Raw genomic sequence first — 27,588 nt, 5'->3', positions numbered from 1 at the left:
GCTTTCGATTTCTAAGCCAAGCCTTGAGCCGTTCTTGTTTTTGGTGTGGTTTTGGGCCTTCAGCCCAGAAAGCATCTCAAGTTTTCTTTAACTAGGCCTTCAACCGTATTATCTAATTGTGATCTTTTAAAGCAAGGTGTAAATAAGTGGTTCTTAGAAGAAAAAAGTTGTGTGTTTGATTGTGCAACTCACAGTAACTGTTTACGGCCCCATCCACAATCATAACCTTATACTATGCGCTCTCTGAGTACCTACCAACTAGGTTTCAACATCATCATTTATTTGATCTCTAAAAAGATTGTCTCCTTTCAATTCTAAGCATTTCTTTATTCCTCTAACTCACTCGTTTCCAAGTTTTTTCTGACATCTCTCAACGAATCTCTGACCTACTAGGAATCTATTCCTTTCATGTGCAGCAATATTACGGCTGGTATATTAATCGATACTATATTGCTATGTATGCTATAGCTGAATGTTGTTTCGGAGTTTCGTCATGTTGAAATTATCAGTCGGCTTTCGGTATATACAGGGTGGCGTACGAAATGTGTTACCAATTGTTTCTTTCACAATTTACGACGCACATTAGATATCCCGCAGGGATCTCTACAGCAGTACCAGCAGAGTTTGGAAAAACAAATGAGTTACGAAATGACGTGTAATTCACGATACTGCCGCTAGAAGACTAGTAAGCAGCAATGGCTGACAATGGAAGACTGACGACACAGCAACGATCGGCAATTGTGTTACTTTTTCATGAAACGAAAAGCCTTGTTGTGACTCAGAGGCGTTTTCGACAACAGTTTAACACACGATGGGTCCCTTGCAAGAAGTCCATCCACAGGTTGTACGATAAATTTGTACAGGAAGGAACAGTATTGAAAGCGAAGCGACCTCGGCCTAAGCCTGTTTCTTCGCAGGAGAATATTGAAGCGGTACGAGTTACTGTACAGAGAAGTCCCGGGAAATCATGTAGAAAGGCAGCAATGCAACTGGGAATATCCAGCCGCTCCGTTCAACGCGTTCTTAAAAGTGACCTCCATATGTAACCATACAAGATGACCTGTGCACAGAAGCTCACTGAAGAACACAAGCAGCAGAGACTACTGTTTGCTCAGTGGGCGGAGGATAAGGAAGAAACTCTCAACAACGTTTGGTTTTCAGACGAGGCGCATTTTCATTTAGACGATGTGCTTAAACAACAAAATGTACGCTTTTGGGCCACTGAAAACCCACAAGTGCTTCATGAACGACAACATTATGCTGCGGGGATTACAGCGTGGGCAGCAATTTCCAGTCACGGCCTTATTGGACCCTTTTTCTTTGAAGAAACTGTGAACAGCGAGCGTTATTTGAGCATGCTTCGCAATAGCTTCATTCCACAGCTTCTTGCTACTGCGTTGCCCTTCAACACGCAGTGGTTCATGCAAGATAGAGCAAGCCCACATACTGCAAACACTGTGTTTGAGTTTTTATACGAGCATTTCGACATGCGTATCATTTCACTCAAATTTGCAGGTCGCTTCAATGAAGGACAAAATTGCCCCCCCCCCCCCCCCCAATAGTTCAGACCTCAATCCATGTGACTTTTTTCTTTGGGGGTACCTAAAGGAAAAAATTTTCCCGAAACGTCCACGTGATTTAATGGAGCTCGGAAGACTTATTCTTCAAGCTTGCAGTGAAATTACGGAAGACATGTGCCATAGGGTAATCACTAACTTCAGTGTTCGTTTGAAGGAAGTTAGGAAACGAAATGGTGGACATATTGAGCATGTGCTGAGTTAAAACAAATCTCCATGGACGGCTCTTTATTGCAGTATATGTTCCTCTCAGATTGTATTGACAATAAAGTTTATATTCAAAAACAAAATGGTAACACATTTCGTGCGCCACCCTGTATGTGGGTGCCTTCAAAGGTCCTTGCAACTTGAGATACTGTTCCATGTAATACTTCGCAGTCCGCCTCAGCAACTTAGACGTCAGCGCGTCCGCCCGCCATGTGGAGGACCCGGCGTCGATCCCCGGTATTGCCAGGCAGTTTTCCGCAGTCGGAGGAATGAAACGGGGCGCACTGAGCCCCGTGCGCCCAACTGAGGTGACACTTGGATCAGAAGTGGCAGCTCCCAGGTCTGGAAAGTCGACAACGACCGTGAGAGCGGTGTGCTGACTGCCTGCTCCACCATACTGCACCCGAATGACGCCAACAGGCAGCTGATGACTCGGAGATGTCTTCATCGCGTGTCCTATGATCCTGTCACGGAGTTACTTTCTTAGTTTCTACTTCCAGATATTGTCTTCTGATAGATGTTTCAACAAGCCCATTGTGATGAGGAAAACAGCCAGCATTTTCCTCTTTACAAAATGCGACTCGGGCACTCTCTTTTCGGATTGGTAGTCCTTATCATGTGAGTGAGAGTCAATGTACAGGGTCGCTGGCGAGGTAACACTTTTTGCTGAAGTAGATGAGCGGCCATGGAGGATATTTTCACCATGGAGCTCACGAGACTGTCAGAGTCTGAAGGAACAGTCCGCGGCGTACGCAGCAATCAGTGCCTGCCTGCCCCTGCTGCCTCTTACATAACGTCGAAAACATCGCTTGCGTTGGACGTGAAGCAGTCTGTACCAAAAATAAAGTCAGCGTTTGCTGCCTGTAAGGATCTCGTAGTGCGACGACCAATAACTATAATGAAAAAAATATGACTAGTATTTTACCTCACAGGAGCAGATGTACAATATGCACCTTTGTCAACAGGTGCGTACAGTACCTATATATTATGACTTCCTTTGAACAAAATGTGGAGTAGTAAACCTTACCATGGTTAAGGAGCAATGTAACATTTTCCCTGCTTTAATGTTCTAGGGTAAATGTTGCTTCACAAAATAGTATAAACAGCAGAGACAAGCAAACCTAATTTTCTTTTTTGCCTTTTGTGGTATTAGTCCAGTCGGCATGTATTCAAACAGGGCTGAGGTACATTTCTAAAGGGTCGAATTTTCTGAAGTTTCAGCATGTTGAATGTACGCAGTCTTTAGCGAAGAACCCAGGTATTTGACCCCCAGAACGCTTACCAGCATGAGGGTAATCAAAAACAGCGAAATTTAGGCACTTTTTTCAGTTTTTTGTCTACATCTTTTGCTCCTTGCCGTCTACGACGAAAAGCAGTTTGATTTTTCTTGTAAGGCGTTAAATTTCCGGCCGGGCGTTGTGGCCGAGCGGTTCTAGGCGCTTCAGTCCGGTACCGCGCGACTGCTACTGTCGCAGGTTCGAATCCTGCGTCGGGCATGGAAGTGTGTGATGTCCTTAGGTTAGTTAGGTTTAAGTAGTTCTAAGTTCTAGGGGACTGATGACCTCAGATGTTAAGTCCATAGTGCTCAGAGCCATTTGAATCATTTTGTTAAATTTCCTACAATTTTCGCTGATTACGTGTGTTTCTCACCACGTACTTACCATTACACAGAGCTTCAAAGGAACCGCAAATTTGTCAAATTAACAAAAAACTGCAAAAAGCACAGGTTTCAACACTATAACTTTATTTTCACATTTTGCGGACGTACATGCCTCTTACTACGGGTATACAATGACATTGCAGAAGGTGACATATACACAGATTTACCAAAGTCTTTATTTGCAAGTTCTCCAATATGATAGGTACGGTAGGCAATAATGTCTCTATCAACAAAACTTTCAAGGCCACCAACAGACGGAACTCCACTACCTCCACGTACAACAGCTACAGTCACACTACCTCCACGTACAACAGCTACAGTCAGCCATCCATTGCCATGGGTAAAAGTATCATTAATATCAATGCTAAAATTAAGTCTACATCCACAGAAAACACATGGTCCGTCGACAAGTGCAGTAGCAGCAGTATTCTTCACTGTATTCTTCTTCTTGTCTGCGGCAGATGTAGAGAATTCGATGTTCTCGATTGTTTTGTAAATTGTCTGTATATTTTAGAATCAGGTGCTCAAAGGTCTCGGTGCAATCCTGGGTCGGGGCGATTATTTTTCCTCTTTGCAGTTCCTCCAGCACGGCCGCAGGTCCACTGGTTTCATATCTAATGAGTGCCAGGGACATTTCCTGGAAGTGAAAAACACCCAGGGTATCGCGTCTCGGCACAGGTCCACCACACCAAACTGGAATCGGTATGACATGCGTGGCGCAGTCAGGACGTTAACGACAATGGGAGTTTAATTTGACTTTTTCTTGTGGTAACCTTTATAGCGGAGATGAAGGGGAGTAAATCTCCTCCCTTGGTTGGAGGGGATTAGGTTACTCGTTGAGTTGTCGGGAATGGTTTGCTGGAGTGGCAAAGTAGTACTCTCTCTTTCTTTAATCAATTTATTATCTAACAAAAGATTTGTTTAATGAGGTGTCGGACCAAAACCCGTCACAGAATGTCAGATGCTGCCAATAATTACCAGAAAATCTCTATCAGAGACGAGTGCTTGTACTGTCACTCGATCTGCTAACTACTGGTCACTTGGCCTAACTAATAAGCAGCCAGCACTTTGAACTAATTCACTAGTACTAAAGGAGCACTTGGCCCCCCATACAAGGAAAATACCAAGCAGTGACTTGCTCCTGCTTTCAGTGAAATTTCTGTATTGGAACTCTTTGAAACAGAGACAGGCAATCTATGTTCAGCACTGTTCCAATGCATGATGTAAAGCAGTGCCACTTGCCGTTGCTGTTTGTCCACCACAGCCCATCACTCCCTTCTCGTAGCTCAAGTGTTTATTGCTCCATCAGGCGCTGCCGCGGAGCGTAACTGCCCTCTGTACGCTCACTACTCAAACTGACTTCTAGTCAGCTGCAGGCTGATCTTTTATTTCGTTCTTAGTTGGTTCTGGACGCAGACAGCCCTCTTCATTGTCTGGAAGAGTCCCTTGGAACCTTTCCTCGACACGTGATCGCCTTAACGTTTGTTTATCGTTCTAGATTCCACTTGGAATTCTTCCATAAAGCGCTTCTGACGTTTCCTCATATTCCATTGACATCCGTTCTTTGTGCCTTTGGTGATGTGTCAAGTGTAATACTTACTGTGGTGTCACCGCCAGACACCACACTTGCTAGGTGGTAGCCTTTAAATCGGCCGCGGTCCGTTGGTATACGTCGGACCCGCGTGTCGCCACTATCAGTGATTGCAGACCGAGCGCCGCCACACGGCAGGTCTAGTCTAGAGAGACTCCCTTGCACTCGCCCCAGTTCTACAGTCGACTTTTGCTAGCGATGGTTCACTGTCCATATACGGTCTCATTTGCAGAGACGACAGTTTAGCATAGCCTTCAGCTACGTCATTTGCTGCGTCCTAGCAAGGCGCCATATTCAGTTACGATAATTACTTCAAGAATGCATTCTGAACAGATAATATTGTGAATCACGTACCGTCAAGAGCGAAGTTCATTAATGGATTAAAGTTAAGTATGAAACTAATTACGTCCGCTTTCTGAATTCTCATTCCTTGTCATGTTCCAGACCTCAAGTCAGTATAGTTCTTCCCTCCTCACGCCAGTCTGCGTGAGCTAAAACGCGTGCATTTCGGCCTCCGCTCGTAACACGGTGTTGGCTCTTATGCTAACACAAAACTTACTGGCGTAGTTGGCAAGCCTCTTAGAAGCAAATAGTGTCCAGCTGCTTCGGGAAGCATTATCGTCCCCCATTATCATGTTTGTCTTCTGTCTGTCACGTACAGGCGACGGCTTGGCTACGAAACCTTCCGCGCTCATCTCTTTATGATACGACATTTCAATAAAATTATTAAAAATTTCTAAGGTCTCAACAGGGTCGATGGGCTTAGCATCGTAGTGCCACGGCACTCTACTCGCTGTCAAGTCCAAAGACCTAGTCAAGGGGCCCGCACCACAGACTTTACCTTTACTGTTACGTGTCACTGATAGTCCATGCGTAGCAACCTACAGTCCGCCTCCATAGCTGAATGGTCAGCGCGGCAGAATGCCATGCTAGGGGCCCGGATTCGATTCCTGGCTGGGCCCGAGATTTTGTCCGCTCGGGGACTGGATGTCATCAACATCATGTCATCTTCACTGACACACAAATCACCGAAGTGCCGTTAACTGAAAAGACTTGCACCAGGCAACAGGTCTATGTGCAGGGAGACCACAGCCACATAACATTTCACCAACCCAAGGCAGTTCCCCTCCCCCTATCAATGCGATGTTCATTTCCGCTTGCATTGGATACTGTCCTTAAGGACTCGAAGTTTTTGCCACTCTACCGCACCACACACTTCTCTTTCTGAACTGTTTTTGAAATTGGGACTTATTCACATAGCATTGTGTTCCTACTGCTGCGCTATGTACAAGGGTTGGACCTTTAATAGTGGCAACTATTTATTTATAGCTCGTACAAAGTAGATACGTGTTTCAAAGTTTAGTAACCTTCAAAGTAGTCACCAGCATTGTGTATAACCCGATGCCAGCGATGTGGAAGTCGTAGGATACTCTTAGCAGTGCCAGTTGTGTTGACAGTTCGAGCTGCGCGGTCTATTGCCCGACGAATTTGTAGCAGTTCTGAAGCGAATGACGTGAAGTGTTTCCTTCAGTTTAGAAAGCGAGTTGAACTCACCAGGGCTTAGGTCAGGGGAGTGCAGCAGGTGGTATAGCACTTAGCAGCCCCATCAGTCAAACAAATCAGTAACAGCTTGCACTGTATGTGCCTGAACATTGTCCTGCGAAATGATGGTCAGGTACTGCAGAAAGTGTCATCACTTCTATCTCTACGCTGTTCATTTTTGGAACACGACCAGAAAATAAAGAAATAATTCCCTGGAGCCATGCAGCGGGCCATAGGAACTGCGCTAAGAGTGCACATTTGTGCTAATGGGAAATCTTCAATCTAAAAGATAAAATGGGTCCTCAGGAATTCCACATAATCACGGCTGAAGGATACGCAGTTGGGACATGGGGATCTGGGTGCAATTTTGATATCAAAGTGATATGCACATTAATTAAAATGATCAATTAATTACCACTCTCACCCACATCCCCAGCCCCGGATGACGTGACGTATTTTCCCCAGCTGACATTTGGGTCCCCACCCGCTTCCTCTCCCCACACCTCCCTCTCCGCCACCTATCCTATTGTGGGACTCTGGAATTCCTATGGTTCCACGAGAATAGATACAGTCGATTTCTATTAGTTTCATGAGCAAAATCCGTGTAGTTTGAGAGCATTCCCCGCTTTCAAATTACAAATTGTCATGAAGGAGGACATTACCTCCATTTCAGCTGTATGAAATACTGATGCAGATCAGCTTCTACACAGTCCTCTAGTATATTTGAGAGCACTCCTCATCGTTATTTTGTTACATCCAGAGAAGGTAAAAAACTACGAACTATCTGTATTCAAACTTCAACCAGTCCTAGCACTCATTGTAATAGAGCCTCCTATAAAATTTTACCGTATCTCTCTCTCTCGATATTACGAAAAACGAATACCGTCTGCATGTTGACATCAAGCATATTACATATACATGTATCGCTCCATTGGAGCAGGTGGTCAGTGGCTGAAGTCACTTGCACAGACCTGGGTAAAGTTTTGTCGCCTCTACTGGAGGAAGACCATATCCAGCGGACTGTCAGTCACGAAAGACAGTTCCAGTGTTGTTCTTTCATAAGCAGTTTAATACATCGTTTTTTCAGCTGTAACACATCCAAGCTTTGTACAGCGCCATACACTTTGTTTTTCTACCACTACTTCGAGGTCTGTGTCAGATGCTGAACCAACATTAACACGTGTCGCTCGATTGGCTCTAACAGAGAGCTGAATATCGTATGCTGTAAACTCTGCTGCTCCCAAACACACGGGATGGTAGAAATAAAACACAGAGGCAATGTTTCTTATTGACCAAAGTGTGGAAGACATCGCAACGTATGGAAATTGGAATAGTTTGCAGTATTGTGAAACGTTTCCAAACAGCGGTCTGAAGGTGGTGACCTATACAATTAACCTCATCTTCCACTGCGACAGGATAGCAAATGTCTTGTTGTTCCGTTTCGAAGTGCATTGTTTCCTCATTTTGCAGTCATGTACATGATTACTGTTCTAGTTCTGTCCATCGCAGGAAGGTGCTGTTCACAACATGCGTGAGGTAGTAGAAATAATCTTATTGGACAAAATAAAATTTGGAGGCATCGAAGCGTATGGAAATAGGACGAGTCTGCAACATCGAGGAACGCTTTCAAACAACTGTTGGTAGGTGATGACCTCTACATTTAATCCCATGCTCCACAGTGATAAGCAGCAGATATCCTGAGTTCCACCAAGGCTCTGTCCAGCTCAGACAAGTGGTGTCAGCCCATGGACGGATTGGATGGGAAACATATTGTCGATATGGGATGATGTACTGTAATAAGCACCGCAGTTGACAGCGCAATCAATTTTAGGAACTACCCCAGTTGTTCCATAATTTCAACGCCAGCCAATGACACAGCACAATGCGTCCCAATTTCTGTATCATTGCTAAACCGCTCCTCCTTTTCTTTACAAGTACTACATACTAGATATCGAATGCAGATAGATAACTGCGCAGTAAATCCATTCAGTCATACACACCAAAGTATACCAAACAGCGTCCTACACCGATGAAGTTAGGTTATCTACATATTTCTAGCACATCGATCACAGTGCAGAATTTACGATTATGAATGTCCATCTTTCCCTGTGTGGATGGGAATCATAGAATATTCTCGCATTCGTAGGATAAAGTCGGAGATTGACAGATGCCTCCGAATTGTCCTTGACCAATCCAATCTAATCTGCAACTGACCAGAAGTATGAGGGTACTATACCCTCAGCATTTCACGTCTCGTGAAGGAACAGAGCGAGCTATGTCCGTAACTGCTGCTCAGCAAAGACTGCTCCGCAACGCCATACACTTATTTGCCAGAAATTTCAATGTCTAGCCATTTATTATGTGTGCTAGATGTCCGTTGGAAGGAGGGAGCCCCAAGGTGCCCACTCGTCTGCCAGCGGAAGGTCGGTATGCCACAAACCAGGGCGCGCCGCACAGAAGCGGTAGCAGCTGCTTGTTTGAAAAAGCCTGTATCCCTACTTATGGTGGGAGTGGGAGGCATGAGGGGAAATAAGCGTAACTTTAAGTCTGGTAGTTCGCGACTGTACATTGAGGAGACTATACATGCAGTTGCCGCCCGTTTCTCCTGGTGGAGTCTTTTCGAACGATAATTCTCCTTAATCCCCAGTGCATGATTTGGATTATGACCCATTGATTTTTGGTTGCCCTCATGCTAGAAAGCGTAGAGCGTAGAGACAGAAGTGATGACACTTTCTGCAGGGCCTGACCATCATTTTGCAGGACAATGCTCAAGCACGTATAGTGCAAGCTGCTACTGATTTGCTTGACTGATGGGGCTGCTAAGTGCTATACCACCTACTGCACTCCCCTGACTTAAGCCCTCACAGTTCTCAGCTGTATGCTTACAGGTAATACACTTTCATTTCAACATATTTCCCGCCAAAAAAAAAAGATATAACCTTCATTGCAGTCTTTTTCCTGCCAGGTTTTAGGTGAAGTGTAGAGTTTGAGTATGTCTGTCACAAATTTCGAGTGGTATTGTGAATTTTTTTCGTAGAAGGATAACACCAGTTGTATGGCATCATGAATTTTTGAATTGTATTGCGATTTTAGGCACTCCTTGCGTAGCGCTATGCATATAGTTGTGTAATTATGGACCGATCTTAATGATTAAATACCTAATTACGACCGATCTGTACTTCAGTTTCCCAACCAAAATAAATAAAGTGTACTAACCTAACAATCCTCTCTTGCGTCTGTACAGATTCCAAGTGTTGGGGAGCGGGGGAGAGAAGGGGGTATGTACACTTGGGCTTTCCAACCAGAGAAACTGGGGTTCAACTCCCGGAAAGGGCATCTCCATTTTTAATTTACAGCCAATTCCCAGGTGTGTGTGTGGGGGGGCGGGTGGAGGGAGGGAAGGATGCGAGGCGGATGGGGCGGGTATCCCCGTGCCGTGTGGGGACAGCACATGGTGTCATCAGGGGGTGAGGATGGTGGTGAGGAGGGGGGGATGAGAGGGTAATTAATGAGGATGTGAGGGTAATTAATTGATCAGTTTCATTAATTTGCATGTCAATTTGAAGTCAAAATTGCACCTGTAGCCGCATCTCCATACTACTTTCATTATTCTTCATACTGAAAAATTCTGGATGGGTTATTAATCAGACGTAACCATAGAGCAGGTCCTAAAACAGCAATGAAGAGATATGGAGGTCGCGGCGTAACTACTGGTGTGATGTCTCCTTGAACTCTGAGTATGCTGTGCACATTTGAGAACACACAGACATGTCTACTGCAGTATGTTCAGAGACGGCTGGTCATCGCGTACATACGATGCCTTCCCGTTTAGCTGGGGATAATCTTGATGCTGAGGATCTTATAGGGTGGTTCTCTGAGCATCCACCATTCCCTGAAACGAAGGGGACAGTGCCACTTGTCACAGGAAGCTCTGGTGACGAAGAACTAACCTGTTATTTAGCTAGAGGGATTAAGATGTGAGATGAATGCTGCTACTCTAGCCACAGTTTCATATGCCCTGACAACTGCAGAAGAAAAGACGCAGTCGATTTTCCATCGAGTTTCTATTGTCAATCAGTCTGATAATAACCTGCGGGAATTGTTCAAATTTGAGCACGCACACGTTCCATTGCGTCTTTTCACCAAGAGCGATATCTGCAAGACCACGAAATAAGCGTTGTACGCATCGCTCCCTCCCACATGAGAAGAAGTAGACCTTGGCATGCGCAAATGTGGACATCTTCCACAAACATTTGTACGGAGACGGACTACAACAGCCACGTTGGTGGGGATCCCAGTGACATCCGTTACAAAAGCAGCAAAACAGCAGAATAATCTCGCTGGGTTTTCCAGCGAGTAATATAAGAAATAAATAGGGAGCAAGAAAAGAAAAGACTTTTTTCGTATACGTTTTGTTTCAATGCTAGCGCAATGGCGAGGATAAAGGTGCACGTAAAAGATAAAGACGCTCTCTTTGGTAAAGTCGTGAAAAAACACAATCAGGTTCTTTTTCTGATAGAAGTTGGGGCTTAACATCTGAGGTCATCAGTCCCCTAGAACTTAGAACTACTTAAACCTAAGTAACCTAAGGACATCACACACATCCATGCCCGAGGCAGGATTCGAACCTTTCGAACCTGCGACCGTAGTGGTCGCGCGGTTCCAGACTGAAGCGCCTAGAACCGCTCGGCCACTTCGGTCGGCGGTCTGTCTCCTTCTTACCGACACAGTAGCATTTTTGCTTCAATGCTACGTTTATTTCTTGACTGAGAAATATAGTTCCGAGCTAATACAAACTACAACGCGTCGGAAAAGAAGTCACGCATTTGGTCTGGAATATAAGTACAACAAACAATACAAAGCATCAGGGCGTCTGCCAATGCGACGTCATTAGAGCTGTAAAAACAGAAATATATTTTATAAATGACCTGCTCAGCACAGAAATTGTAGGTATTTGTTACTTTAATGAAGAGTGTTGGTGAAATTGTATTTTGTCTTCTCGTTATGAGGTGCAGCACAGGGATAGCCACAGCAGTTCATGGCAGTGTAATTTCACGAGTGAAACATCAGAGTCCACATATTTGATAAAAACCAAATTTCTTGCAATCATAAACTTCCTCCAACAAAAATTATTATTTTCTTTTTAAAAATTACACTACAGTTGGCGACTGTGACATCCACAAGCCTAATAACACGAGGTCAAAGTATCAGTTTCCGTTAACTAACAATATAAATTTTTTTCATCTGTGAACTCGTATGAAATGAGATGTACGTATATATGTCTAACCGACAGGAAGGAACATTTGTGGAGGACATTACAAAAAGAAGAATAATAAGAGCGCAGATCTGAACAAGAAAAAACAAGATTACTGGTCTTAACGGTCGCCGAGTAAGGTAAGCAATTCGCACAGTTACTATGCTTTCCCCGAGACATAGAGTCAAAGAATTGAGAAATGGAAATTGTAACGTGATATGAAAGCCTTTTAATATTTTCTGAAATATCAGTTGATTATGAAGTTTTGCAAATGCGTAGTATTTCAGTAAAGGCCGAACGCTTGTCTGCTACAACGTTCGACAGCGGGTGCTTTACTGTTGATGCTTAAGTTTCCTTGCTTGTTACTCATTATGGTAGACATATTATTTACAATAGTTTTAACAAAAAGCATGCCGGCCGCGGTGGTCTAGCGGTTCTAGGCGCTCGGTCCGGAACCGCGCGACTGCTACGGTGGCAGGTTCGAGTCCTGCCTCGGGCATGGATGTGTGTGATGTCTTTGGGTTAGTTAGGTTTAAGTAGTTCTAAGTTCTAGGGGACTGATGACCTCAGATGTGAAGTCCCATAGTGCTCAGAGCCATTTGGACCATTTTGGACAAAAAGCATTGAACCAAAATAATTTTTTTACTATATTGGATAAACCTGGGAATATAAACAGTATGTCCGGAAAAAATCGAACAGTGGGTGGTTTCCTGAGCACAAATGTTCGGGCGAACTCAGACAACGCCATGACTGAGAAAAATGAGTCAGTAACTGAAAATGGAAACACACTGTGCAAGAGCGATAGTACATCATACGCAAATGTGGAGACGAATTCGGCACAAAAACGCACACAAGCATGTGTGACAATGGAACTTCCTGTCGGCCTTGGAGCAACAAGATCTAAAGAAAGAAATGGCACCAAGCAGGGGCGCCGACTTATAAAAAATATTGGGGGGGGGGGGCATACTGGGGGTCTTGTCCCGGGAAATCTTCTAAATTGTGGGGCGTGTGCAGTTGGAGTGATATGGACCCCTGATACGTCTACATACGACTCTGACAGGTGACACGTACGTAAGCATCCTGTCTGATCACCTGCATACATTCACGTCCATTACGCATTCCGACGGACCTGGGGAATTCCCGGAGGACAATGGGACACCCCACACGTCCAGAATTGCTACAGAGTGGTTCCAGGAACACTCTTCTGAGTTTAAACACTTCCGCTGGCCACCAAACTCCCCGGACATGAACATTATTGAGCATATCTGGGATGCCTTGCAACGTGCTGTTCAGAAGAGATCTACACCTTCTTGTACTCTTACGGATTTATGAACAGTCCTGCAGGATTCATTGTGTCATTTCCCTTCAGCACTACTTCAGACATTATTCGAGTCCATGCCACGTCGTGTTGCGGCACTTCTGCGTGCTGGAGGGGGCCCTACACAGTATTAGGCAGGTGTACCAGTTCCTTTGGCTCTAGAGTGTAGAAAAAATGGTTCAAATGGCTCTGAGCACTATGCGACTTAACTTCTGAGGTCATCAGTCGCCTAGAACTTAGAACTAATTAAACCTAACTAACCTAAGGACATCACACACAGCCATGCCCGAGGCAACAGTGTAGAACTAAATATGAGGTGCCATTTCTTTTGTAAGAAGGCAACGCTTTCTGTAGTCACTTTTTGTGTGTTTTGCGTGGAAGTGGATAGAACGAGAGCGGCACGTCTGCCTTGTCTGTCCAGCACGGGCGGTGGGTATCGCACCACACTTGCGAGTGCCACGTGCGTGTCGCTACACGGACACATCGCACGGTGTGTACGGTATGTCAGTATGATGAACAATAACGACAGCACGTTATCTATCAAAAAAAACTGCGTCGATATCCCACCGCAGTGCATTATTTAAACAAATAATTCGGGTTTATGTTCCCGGTCTCGCCGCACTGCCGCTGTAGGAAGAGGGACTTGGTGACAAGCGTAAGAGGTTCTGCGGTGTACAGGTGTTGCACCGGTACATGTTTGTCGTACCTGCCAAGGCCGTTGCGCCGCCGCGATTCCGTCAGAGACCAGCTGGCGTCCAACTCGCCTACATCGCAGCCACGAGCGCTGTGTCCGTGCAATGTTGGGACGACGCTAGGGGGAGTCACATCGCCTCTTTACTCGTAAGTGTTTGTAATTAGGTTGCTCTGAGAAAACGATATTTTGGTCGTGCCGCTCACCCCATCCTGACAGTGGGAGAAACATCGACACCTACCATTATACCCTGCAAGCCACGTGACGGAGTGTGGCGGAAGGTACTTCTCGTACTTTTCTGGTACGCTATTCTGTTCCTCTCACGAATGTCGGCGGGAAGAATGATTGAAACTTCCTGGCAGATTAAAACTGTGTGCCCGACCGAGACTCGAACTCGGGACCTTTGCCTTTCGCGGGCAAGTGCTCTACCAACTGAGCTACCCAAGCACGACTCACGCGCGGTCCTCACAGCTTTACTTCTGCCAGTATCTCGTCTCCTACCTTCCAAACTTTACAGAAGCTCTCCTGCGAACCTTGCAGAACTAGCACTCCTGAAAGAAAGGATACTGCGGAGACATGGCTTAGCCACAGCCTGGGGGATGTTTCCAGAGTGAGATTTTCACTCTGCAGCGGAGTGTGCGCTGATATGAAACTTCTTGGCAGATTAAAGCTGTGTGCCGGACCGAGACTCGAACTCGGGACCCTTGCCTTTCGCGGGCGAGCTGTGAGGACGGGGCGTGAGCCGTGCTTGGGTAGCTCAGTTGGTAGAGCACTTGCCCGCGAAAGGCAAGGGTCCCGAGTTCGAGTCTCGGACCGGCACACAGTTCTAATCTGCCATGAAGTTTCATATCAGCGCACACTCCGCTGCAGAGTGAAAATCTCATTCTGGGAAGAATGATAGTCGCTAAGCCTCTGTATTAGCTCTAATTCCTCGAATTTTGTCTTGGTCTTTTCGCGGGATGTCTTTGGAAGGAAGTAATGTGTCGTCCGAAGTGCTGTAGTAAATCTCTCCGTGATGCACAACGCCCTCTCTTGTAACGTCTGCCGAGTATCTCGGTAACGCCTTCGCGATGACTAAACGACCCCGTGACGAAACGCGCCGCTCTTCGCTGGATCTTCTCTTTCTCTTCTATCAATCCTACCTGTTAACGCCTGATAAACAATACTAAAGAATCGGACGAACATTCGCCTTGTAAGTCACCTCTTTCGCGGATGAGTTACATTTTCTTAAGATTATTCCTACGTATCTCAGTTTGGCATGTGTTTTCTTCTGCTACTTGTTTTATGTGGTCGTTCCACTTAACGTCGCCTGGCTAGTCAATCGTAGATAAGGTACAGTAGATACTGAGTGTAGAAATTGGTCATCAATAGTGTAGTTGTACAGTTGCGGATTTCCTTTTCTATCTATGCGTTGTGTGTTACATTTATTTACGTTCAGAGTCAACTGTCAAAACCTGTACCATACGTCAGTCCTCTACAGATCAGTCTGCAAATCGATACTGTCTTTCTGGCGTTGCTACTTTCTTATAGATGACCACGTAGTCTGCGAACAGTCTTAAAGAGCTTTCGACGCATTCTGCTGGATCGTTAATATACATTGTAAACAGTGACGGTCCTGGCACGCTTCCTTGGAGTACTCCGGGAAACCCTTTCACATCTGTCGGCTTCGTTCCGTTAGGAACTGTGTGTTGAGTTCTATCTGCAAGCAAGTCTTGAATCCAGTCTCAAATCTAGTCCGATACTGAGTAAGCTCGTATTTTGTCACTAAACGGCAGTGCGGGACGGTGTTAAATGCATTCCTGGAACCAGGGGACGCGGCATCAACCCGAGCGCCGTTGTCTACTGTTCTGTAGACGTGGAGGAACAATGCGAGCAGGGCTACGAAACATATCTGTTTGCGGGATCCATGTTGATTTTTATGATGGAAATTTTCCAAAAACTTCATAATTCACTAGCGTAAGACATGTTCCATAATTCCACAAGAGATTGAGTTCAACGATATTAGTCTATAATCAAGTGCGTTTGTCTTCAGATCTTTCTTGAAAATGGGAATGACATGTGCCTTTTTTCCAGTCGGTAGATACCCTTCGTTCCTCCAGCGATTTACGAGAAACTGCTGCCAGAAGGGGAGTTAGTTTAGATTAAATTAGATTCAGTTATCGTTCCACAGACCCAAAAAATTTGATGATTCTCGCGTGAGCGGAACAAGTTCTTTCACGTAATCTTTGTAGAGACTTATAGGTACCTGACCTGCTCCTGACATCTTTCCACTACTAAGTGATCGTAGTGGGTTTTCTTTTACGCGATCAGTTATCTCATTATCTGCCATTTCAACGTTCGTACGATGATTGAAAGGTAGGACCCTATTGCGATCTTCCACGGCGAAAAAATTTCGAAGCACCGATTTCATTATTTCATCCTTCTCTCTTTTATCTTCCGTTTTGGGACCAGTATTGCCACTGCGAACCGTTTACTGATTTTACGTAAGACCAAAACCTGTTCGGGTTTTTACTCAGATTGGTTGACGAAATTGTAGTTTCAAAATCACTGAAAGCTTCTCTCATTGCTGTCCTTACTCTCATTTTCCCTTCGTTCAGCTTTTCTTTGTCAGCTACGTTTCTACTTTTCTTGAATCTGAGATGAATTTTCTTTGTTTACGTAGCAGTTTTCTAACACGGCTATTAAACCATCCTGGATCTTCCCCGTCCCTTAAGACCTTAGTCGGAACATACTTCTCTAGGACACATTGCATGATGCCATTGAATTTTTTTCAACTTTTTCTGCACATCTTCAATTTGTACTCTGTCACTCATGCTGAGCAAAAATATTTTCCTACCTTTCATAACATTCCGTGCAAAACCTGTAGTCATAGTGGCTATCACAGCCTTATGATCACTCATGCCTTGCTCTACGTTCTAATTTGTATTGATCATTATGGTTTCGATGACATGAGAATTGCTCTGATATGGAATACAATTACATTACTTGAACAATCTTTGTATCTGCAAAAGAGAGGGAAGATGAGAAGGTTCTAACATAAATTGATGATTATGGCCTCGGTGACTTGACAACTGCCCTGTTATCGAGTATAAGTACGGGAATTCTACAATCTTTGTATTTACACATTGTCTCGGCATGTTGGAGCTTTTAGTGCCATGAATATGCTATGATATCATATACGCACAATGTAACGTCGATGTGTTTATTTTACCCCTTTCAGTACTTCAGATGCATGTTGTTTTACAAAATAGTCCACTGCAAATCGGAGATATTCATTTTCTTTTTCTTTCTTCATAATTTCAACTAGCACTGGAGGGAGCACATATATATGCACATAATATTTTACCTACGTGAGATGGTGACCATGTACCGTACATTCCACGAACATAGCATAACGTTCATCGAAATTATTTGGAAAAACTTTCTCTGAAGCATTCTGGCGATTGAGTTCTGTCAGTAAATACCACACATTTCCTTAAAATCCAAACACATACTCGCACCACCCGAGACAGTCATTCAAAGCTCTCTGAACGGCTGGGCTAGCACACATCATGTTTCTAAAGGCTGATCTCTTGATGAATGTACTCCTCAGTATTCCTGTTGCTTCATATCGTAACTTTTTAGGGTAGTCTCCAGAATATACATTGTGGTAGTCTAGTAGCATATCAGGTGTTTGACTGTTGAACATTGCACATATATTTGAGAAATTCTCATTCAGTACATGTCACTTGTTGTGTGAAAGTATTATACTTTCAATCGTCACCACTACACTGGACCATATGTCTGAGGTAAACCTGCAAGCAAACATTTACTACCAGAAGTGTTTAGATTTTACTCCATACAAAGTGACATGACCATAACAGGTGAGGTATGCCATGGTAACAAACAGGCGAGTGGGTGCTGGTGGTGGTGGTAGCAGGAGGGCAGTGCCTGGGAACGGCTGATCTATATCACTGAATTGTGATACAAAATAATCTGTTAAATCTGCAGTTCTGCTGGGGTGCATAGTGGTCCTAGAAAAAACATAACGCGAATACATGTTAATAACAATGTCATTTTTCACACAGTTCAGATACTTTGACGTAGATGGTGCTACACTGTAGTAGTAACAAATTTTTTGGTTAATAACTAGTCGTTCAGAGGAAATTGCCTGAGAACAGGGGAGTCCCTTCCCATAATTAATTAATATTATTAACAAAAATAATTTTCAGTTTTCTTCTGCTTTTTGGAGGCGGTGATTCATAGTGGTCTTCTCACTGCAGACCACAGACCTCGAATAGGCTCTGTTGGGCAAGAGAAAAACGGGCAGTGGGAGCTTGATTCCAATTGGTCAACCACTGCATACAGACCTCTAATGGCCATTTTCCCCTCTCCTGCCCCTCTTCATCCACCATTCCTCCCCTCCCTCTTTCTGATGGAAACTTGCTCCATGCTGCCAATAATCTTGAATGCGACATGCCCAAATATGTTGGCTGTAATATAAAGCTACAGGTCGCTTGAAGGTCAGCTCATAGTGGCAGTGACACCCTATTGCTGTTACAGAGTATCATCTGATTAGCTGCTTAGCTGACATTTCCTGCATTTCAGCGACACAGGTTCTCTTGCTTCCCACTGGCATGTCTCACTCTGTCTTCACGTCTCAGACTGAGCAGAGAAATCTCGTAAAATGTGTGTGATAATGAGCAGCAGAAGAAACGTGTGGATCATCCACTTTATCGAGTGGTTCACTTATGGCGAACGGTAGATGGATCTATAGGGTAGACATTACCCTGAGAACATATCTTGAATAACTGTCGCAAATCGACGTCACCTTAAGCCCTCCTACGGACAAAAGTTCGACTCTGAGAGAGTACACATTTCTAAAAAATGGTTCAAATAGCTCTAAGCACTATGGGACTTAATATCTGAGGTCATCAGTCCCCTAGACTTAGAGCTACTTAAACCTAAGTAACCTAAGGACATCACAAACACCTATGCCCGAGGCAGGATTCGAACCTGCGACCGCAGCGGTCGCGCGGTTCCAGACTGTAGCGCCTAGAACCACTCGGCCACACCGGCCGGAGTGGGACTCAAGAAAATCACTAGATATAGATATTATAAATAACTAATTAACTATTCTTTTCACTGGTTAACTTGTCTCACAGTAGTGAAAGATATCCTGATTTTGGGAGATATAATTGACAACATTTCTGGTTATTTCTGTAATTTTCACATCCTTTTGGTTTTCAATTTCTTGTAAGAAAGAATATCAAGACCAACATAGCAAAATCATAGAGTGGGAAGTAAGAATGAAGCAAGGAAAATTTGTGAAAGAAATATGAATAAATTCTCACAAGTCTGTGCTGTAAAAAACTTCACACAGTTATATCGACCTCTTGTAGCTGTCACCTATCTGAGGCTCAGTAGAGCATCACAGGACACACGAAATACTGGAACTCATTTCATATTATGGTATAAGATGGCACTAAACACATAAGAATTTAACTGAAGACGACATTAGCTGTGGAGGCCAGTCAGCAGGATTAAACATTTCTAAAAAAGAATGGCTGTATAGAAAATTCGCTACATCTTGTAGGTACGAAAAGTCACAGAATCGAGACATGTCTTGAATCCAAAACAACTTATATGTCGCTGATAAAGGTATATTTAATGTCTTACAAACCCCTGAAATTCAAACATAGTATATGGAAGACATTTAATCACCATACTGATGCACTGACATAACATGAAATCCACCAATATATTTGAGCATTAATCCACAAAGATGTGTGAAACACATAGAGCTTCTCGGAACTTATACCGCAATAACTTCATGTTAAATATACATAAACTTCCATGTGTTGCGTTGTTGTCTTCAGTGTGAGACTGGTTTGATGCCGCTCTCCATGCTACTATATCCTGTGCAAGCTTCATCTCCCAGTACTTACAGCAGCCTACTCCTTCTGAATCTGCTTAGTGTATTCATCTCTTGGTCTCCCTCTACGATTTTCACCCTCCACGCTGCCCTCCAATGCTAAATTTGTGATCCCTTGATGCCTCAGAACATGTCCTACCAACCGGTCCCTTCTTCTTGTCAAGTTGTGCCACAAACTCCTCTTCTCCCCAATTCTATTCAATACCTCCTCATTAGTTACGTGATCTACCCATCTAATCTTCAGCATTCTTCTGCAGCACCACATTTCGAAAGCTTCTATTCTCTTCTTGTCCAAACTATTTATCGTCCATGTTTCACTTCCATACATGGCTACACTCCATACAAATACTTTCAGAAACGACTTCCGGACGCTTAAATCTACACCCGATGTTAACAAATTTCTCTTCTTCAGACACGATTTCCTTGCCATTGCCAGTCTACATTTTATATCGTCTCTACTTCGACCATCATCAGTTATTTTGCTCCCCAAATATCAAAACTCCTTTACTACCTTAAGTGTCTCATTTCCTAATCTAATTCCCTCAGCATCACCCGACTTAGACTAGATTCCATTATCCTCGTTTTGCTTTTGTTGATGTTCATCTTATATCCTCCTTTCAAGACACTGTCCATTCCGTTCAACTGCTCTCCCAAGTCTTTTGCTGTCTCTGACAGAATTACAATGTCATCGGCGAACCTCAACATTTTTATTTCTTCTCCATGGATTTTAATACCTACTCCAAATTTTTCTTTTGTTTCCTTTACTGCTTGCTCAATATACAGATTGAATACCATCGGGGAGCGGCTACAACACTGTCTCACTCCCTTCCCAACCGCTGCTTCCCTTTCATGTCCCTCGACTCTTATAACTGCCATCTGCTTTCTGTACAAATTGTAAATAGCCTTTCGCTCCCTGTATTTTACCCCTGCCATCTTTAGAATTTGAAAGAGAGTATTCCAGTCAACATTGTCGAAAGCTTTCTCTAAGTCTACAAATGCTAGAAACTTAGGTTTGCCTTTCCTTAATCTATTTCCATAATATTGTCCTCAAGGACATCGCCCTTGTATAGACCCTCTATATACTCCTTCCACCTTTCTGCTTTCCCTTCTTTGCTTAGAACTAGGTTTCCATCTGAGCTCGTGATATTCATACAAGTGGCTCTCTTTTCTCCAAAGGTCTCTTTAATTTTCCTGTAGGCAGTATCTATCTTACCCCTAGTTAGATAAGCCTCTACATTCTTACATTTATCCTGTAGCCATCCCTGCTTAGCCATTTTGCACTTCCTGTCAATCTCATTTTTGAGACGTTTGTATACCTGTTTGCCTGCTTCATTTACTGCGTTTTTATATTTTCTCCTTTCATCAATTAAATTCAATTTCTACTAGCCCTTGTCTTTTTACCTACTTGATCCTCTGCTACCTTCACTACTTCATCCCTCAGAGCTACCCATTCTTCTTCTACTATATTTCTTTCCCCCGTTCCTGTCAATTGTTCCCTTATGTTCTCCCTGAAACTCTGTACAACCTCTGGTTTAGTCAGTTTATCCAGGTCCCATCTCCTTAAATTCCCACCTTTTGCAGTTTCTTCAGTTTTAATCTACAGTTAATAACCAATAGATTGTGGTCAGAGTCCACATCTGCCCCTGGAAATGTCTTACAATTTAAAACCTGGTTCCTAAATCTCTGTCTTACCATTATATAATATATCTGATACCTTCTAGTACCTCCATGTTTCTTCTAGGTGTACAACCTTCTTTTATGATTCTTGAACCAAGTTTTAGCTATGATTAAGCTATGCTCTGTGCAAAATTCTACCAGACGGCTTCCTCTTCCATTTCTCTCCCCCAGTCCAAATTCACCCACTATGTTTCCTTCTCTTCCTTTTCCTACTCTCGAATTCCAGTCACCCATGACTATTAAATTTTCGTCTCCCTTCACTACCTGAATATTTTCTTTTATCTCATCATACATTTCATCAATTTCTTCATCATCTGCAGAGCCAGTTGGCATATAAACTTGTACTACTGTAGTAGGCATGGCCTTCGTGTCTATCTTGGCCACAATAATGCGTTCACTATACTGTTTGTAGTAGCTTACCCGCACTACTATTTTTTATTCATTATTAAACCTACTCCTGCATTACCCCTATTTGATTTTGTATTTATAACCCTGTATTCACCTGACCAAAAGTCTTGTTCCTCCTGCCACCGAACTTCACTATTTCCCACTATATCTAACTTTAACCTATCCATTTCCCTTTTTAAATTTTCTAACCTACCTGCCCGATTAAGGGATCTGACATTCCACGCTCCGATTCCTAGAACGCCAGTTTTCTTTCTCCTGGTAAGGTCGCCCTCCTGAGTAGTCCCTGCCCGGAGATCCGAATGGGGGACTATTTTACCTCTGGAATATTTTACCCAAGAGGACGCCATCATCATTTAATCATACAGTAAAGCTGCATGCCCTCGGGAAAAATTACGGCTATATTTCTCCTTGCTTTCAGCCGTTCGCAGTACCACAACAGCAAGGCCATATTGGTTGGTGTTACAAGGCCAGATCAGTCAATCATCCAGACTGTTGCCCTTGCAACTACTGAAAAGGCTGCTGCCCCTCTTCAGGAACCACACGTTTGTCTGGCCTCTCAACAGATGCCATTCCATTGTGGTTGCACCTACGGTACGGCCATCTGTATCGCTGAGGCACGCAAGCCTCCCGACCTACGGCAAGGTCCATGGTTCATGGGGGTAATTTTAATACGATGATAGAAGTTAAAAATTAAAATAATTACAAAGTAGGTGGTAATGGGGAAATGCAAAATTAAGATTTGACATTTAAAGAAGATACATTAGAAAATGTTGTAGGAATAATAAACTGGAAACTATGAATTCTATATCTTTTGATGGTAGAAACATTTCATAATTTAGTGCAATATATAACTCTATCAACTGAACATTTTGTGTTAATATCATTATAATATTGTGTCCCTTGTAATTAAGGAATCATATCTGTCATTTGGAGCGTAAATATTTATTTAATTCGTAACACACACAACATATCAACTTAAATAGTAAAAAATGGTATTTTACAACAAATAATAATAACATGCCCATAAATGAGATTTACACAAAAAATGGAAAATATTTCGTTTTTGAATTCACTATAAGCATACTTCCAATTTAATTTTTGAAAGTAAAGTACAATACATTAAACAATTGGCATTAAGTCAATATCAATAAATGAAAGATAATACATAAAAGGTGCCTATAATAACGAGTATAGTTCTAAGGTGTCAGTTGCAAATATTTGAAAAAGGCAATGACTACTGTCTAATGCCATTATGTACAAGCTACCAGATGTAAATAGAAAAGAGATAAAAGGTAACTCATATGAGTATTATTCAAAGGAAACATTTATTTTATGCTGTTGTACTATTCTTAAGAAGAATGGAGCAAAAACAATGGAATAAATTTTTATGTATTTTTAATACGATTAGTCCTAAGTTGTTTGTTTCACAGTCTGTTGGATTTATGATAGCATATTACGACGAGCTGAGCATAGTTACCTTTCTGAATATCAAAACAAGTTAAATACTAGATAAATGAACATCATAAACATGCCCAACACCACAATAGTGCATAATTCGGTTCAGACTAAATGTTCGAAATACGGTTGGCAATATTTGTAACTGTCAAAGGGTATTACGTTAATAAGTAAAGTATTCTCCCCACCAATCCCAAAAAAGGGTAGTGTTTTTGACCAGACATATGAAACTACATTTTTACATCTGTAACAGAGGCCCTTGGATGTTCACATCACTTTTCCAGCCTAGAATAGCTCTCTCTCTCTCTCTCTCTCTCTCTCTCTCTCTCTCTCTCTCCACACACACACACACACACACACACACACACACACACAAATTTTACAATTGCAGATGTAGTTACGTGGCGCAGGACAGATCTGAGCAGCATTTATGTTTCACTGCTCACTTTTAACAACTGCTGGCGTGCAGCAGCTGTCAGTAGCGGTAGTGGTCGCTGAAGCTGGTGTCGCGGTAGCACATGTGGGTGGAGCAGCAGAGGGCAGAGCCGCCACCAGGCGCCGGCCGGCAGGAGGACGTGTCGACGCGGCACATCTCGGGCTTGGGGCACGGCGCTCTGTGGCACGGGTTGACACACCAGTCACCAGCGCCATGACCCACACCCTGACACACAAGCAGACAAACGCTCGTCACTCACTCTGCACCAGGCGCCAACCCACCTGTGACACGATACGTCGGAGAAATCATCAGCAGATGAAACCCATCAGGCACGTGGTAGAACACTTTGCTTCGCAAAAGGCACAAGTTAACAGCTACTCCGTAAGTAGATCCTCATACCGTTCTGTGGGCAAGACGAGGGAGAATGGGAGGAGAAGTGACACAATGTGGGCAGTGACAGCTGATGTTTTCAGTCACATATGCAATGCATCACTGACTCAGGGTACTTTTTCCAGACAGGTTAAAATATGCCATTGTCAGGCCTCTCTACAAAAATAGGAATTCGGTGGATGGACTAGTCTGCTCGCTACTTCGTTTCATATTCCACAGGTCACGTGTGGAATGCGTTGGGGGGACGTATTGCGCCACTTCGCATTCACCAGCACTCATCCTTAAGTTGTCAACCGCGCTGGTGCTGGAATGGGAGTCAATAATGCGTTGGTCCACCTCCGGTCCTCATGCAGGCAGTTATTCGGCTTGGTATCGAACTGATAGAGCTGTTGGATGTCCTCTTGAGAGACATCATTCCAAATTGTGTCCAATTGGCCCCTAAGATCCTCAAAATTCGGAGTTGATTTCAGTTCCCTGCCTACAATGCTCCCAACGTTCTCAAATAGGGAGAGATCCGGCGATCTTGCTGGTCAAGGAAGAGTTTGTCAAGCGTGACGATAAGCGTAGAAACTCTCAAAGTGTGTGGGCAGGTATTATCTTGCTGAAAGGACAACACGATTGGGTACTGAATATCACGACGTACCACTGCGCTGTAAGATTGTTGCTGATGACAACAAAATGGGTATTACTACGAAATGAAATGGTACCCCAGACCATTGCTCCTGATTGTCGGGCTGCATGGCGGGAGGCTGTCAGGCTGGTATCCTACCTCTGTCCGGGCTGCCGCCAGACACGTTTTCGCTTGTCATCAGCGCTCAGTTCGAAGCTGGACTCATCACTGAAGGCAATTCCACTCCAGTCAATGGGATCCCAGTCCAAAGCTGTGTCTGGAGACGCGACAGACTCCAGTGGGACACCAACCTGAGTGTCGCCCGTCATACGGGCCGACAACCAGGAGTGATGGTCTGCAGTACCATTACCTTTCACAGCAGGACCACTTCGCTTGTTATCCACGGATCTCTTACAGCACAACGGTACGTCGACGATATTTTACAAAAAAAAAATTGTTCAGATGGCTCTGAGCAATATGCGACTTAACTACTGAGGTCATCAGTCGCCTAGAACTTAGAACTAATTAAACCTAACGAACCTAAGGACATCACACACATCCATGCCTGAGGCAGGATTCGAACCTGCGACCGTAGCGGTCGCTCGGCTCCAGACTGTAGCGCCTAGAACCGCATGGCCACTCCGGCCGGCGATATTTTGCACCCTGTTTTGTTAATCTTAATGGCAATCCATTCTGGGCTTACATTTCAGTAAGATAATGCCCTGCCAGACACTGCACAGTCTCTTCTCCTCGTCTTCGTGCTTGCGAAACCCTTCCCTGGCGAACAAACTCACCGGATCTCTCCACAATTGAGGACATTTGGAGTGTTATGCGCAGGGCCCTCCCACCAGCTCGGGACCTTGACTATCTAACTCGCCAACTGGACAGAATTCATATCCATCAGGAGGACATCCAACAACCCTGTCAATCAAAGTGTGGTGTGCGTACTGTAAGACCTTCGGTACACACACCATCAGATTATTTGACTTGTCGCTCTAACAAAGTAGGCGAGTGTCAGCAATATGTCTCGTGGTCTTATCGTGGCGTGTTTATCTTCTGCCGTTAGGTCAGACGATAGAAATGCCACTTGCACGCTTAGAGTAGCAGATTGACAGTGACCAACTTTAAACAGAACTTGATTAATTTTACACACATTTATTAAAATAATAAAAAATATAGACATTACGTAACTTGATTGTGGATGCTGTTTACAATTGACAATCTGAAGTTCCTTTGGTCTTGGTACGTTAATCTTGTTCTCACATATCTCTGATACTTGACAAAGTGTCTATACATTTCTCTTCATGGCTATGTACACGAATAGGATAATCTTATTAGGCGCAGACTGAAACTTGACTATAGACTGGTACAGACAAATGCAAACTAACGCAGACTAACTAATCGGAGGTCTGTACACTCGTTATAATACCTCGAGCGTTCAGGTATCACTGCGCGAGTGTGATCCACGAGGAGAAAAGGTTCTATGTTAGCAGCAATCTCATTGGCTGCGTTACATATTAATACGCGGATCGGCGGAAGCAGAATATGGTCCGTCTCTAAGACAGCGCCATCTCGTAGTGCGGAGACGGACGAGCGCTGCGCCTGCGCTGTTGTGCTTAGCGGGGCGCGCTCCAGTGGGAAAGTTGTGTACGCGCTGACTACGCGGAACTATGTAGACAACACAAAGTCAAGCCGAATAACTGCTTGCATAAAGGCCAGAGGTGGACCTACGCGTTATTGTCTTGCTCAATTTCTGAAGCTCTTTCCCTTGAGCAAATCAACCCATTTTTCTGAAACTGTAATCATTTGTTTGTCTCAACATGAACGTCACATCTGCCGACTTCCGTACTATTCTGGGTGCGTTTTTTTCGTAATACGCTGTCCTTCAGAGATGCAGGCTTATAAAGGGCGTTAAAAAAGCTCCCGTTCAAAGGTCTTACATTCCAGAATCGGCGTACCAATCAGGCAAAGTCGCCGTGGGCGTAGACCCACTCATCCCACCGACGCACCAGGTTGAAGTCCGCAACTCCCTGCTGCACAACCTCGTCTGACATGAACCATTGACCCTTCAAGGCCTTTTTACTGATAGTAGTATGGCGAGAGACCAGGGCTATAGGGTGGGTGCTCGAGTGTCCTCCACTTCAGTTGGTGTAACTTCCGAGTTACGACATTTGTGATATTGGGACGTGCGTCACAATGAAGCAGCAGCAACCCTTGTCTCACATTCCACAACGGTCGTTTATGACCGATATGCTGCACCATATTATTCATTCTCCGATGCGTGTCTAGCGGTGTTTGTCCTTCAGCAGTCAAGAAAAGAATAACAACACGTTGGTTCTGTTTGGTCGCACTTGATTCTATATCTACAGCACGCATGTCGGAAAGACACGCTAATATACCCGCATCACAGTAGCGCTACGTTACGTATACGCGTTTCGCTTTACTGAGGTAAAGCATTATCAGCGTCTATAATTAAGATATTTACATTTTGATTTGCTTTTAGATTGAAAAACAGTTCATCAAAAGTATGTTGATTTGTACTTACGGTGATTTTCCCTTCATTTGTCGCTTACATCGGGAAATACCGCCTACTAGCACAGTGTTGTTTTTCTGCGCTAGACACTGATAATTTTGGTCTAATTTTTAACTGTTCTGCAGCACTATGCATTTCTTTTATTTTTCACAACACACTTTTATGCACACCACTATGCCCTGTTTTTGTTCTTCTAGGTATGTGTTGTGGTTTTTGTTTTGTAGTGTTGCCAACTACCTTGTCTTTGAACTACAACGTTTTTTAACAGTATTGTATGTGTGTAGTTCTATTTAATTGTGTTGTTCTTCGGTGTGTGTGTGTGGGG

At 43.8% G+C, this 27,588-nt stretch overlaps 1 protein-coding gene across 1 annotated transcript in view; it reads left to right on the top strand.

Moving 5' to 3' along the window:
• LOC124798723 overlaps positions 1-27,588 on the top strand; it is a 198,071-nt gene that overhangs the window by 4,146 nt on the left and 166,337 nt on the right. The window lies entirely within an intron of this gene.

Source organism: Schistocerca piceifrons, chromosome 5 (genome assembly GCF_021461385.2).
Source record: "Schistocerca piceifrons isolate TAMUIC-IGC-003096 chromosome 5, iqSchPice1.1, whole genome shotgun sequence".
NCBI classification, from domain to species: Eukaryota; Metazoa; Arthropoda; class Insecta; order Orthoptera; family Acrididae; genus Schistocerca; species Schistocerca piceifrons.
This window is presented reverse-complemented; position numbering and strand designations above follow the sequence as displayed.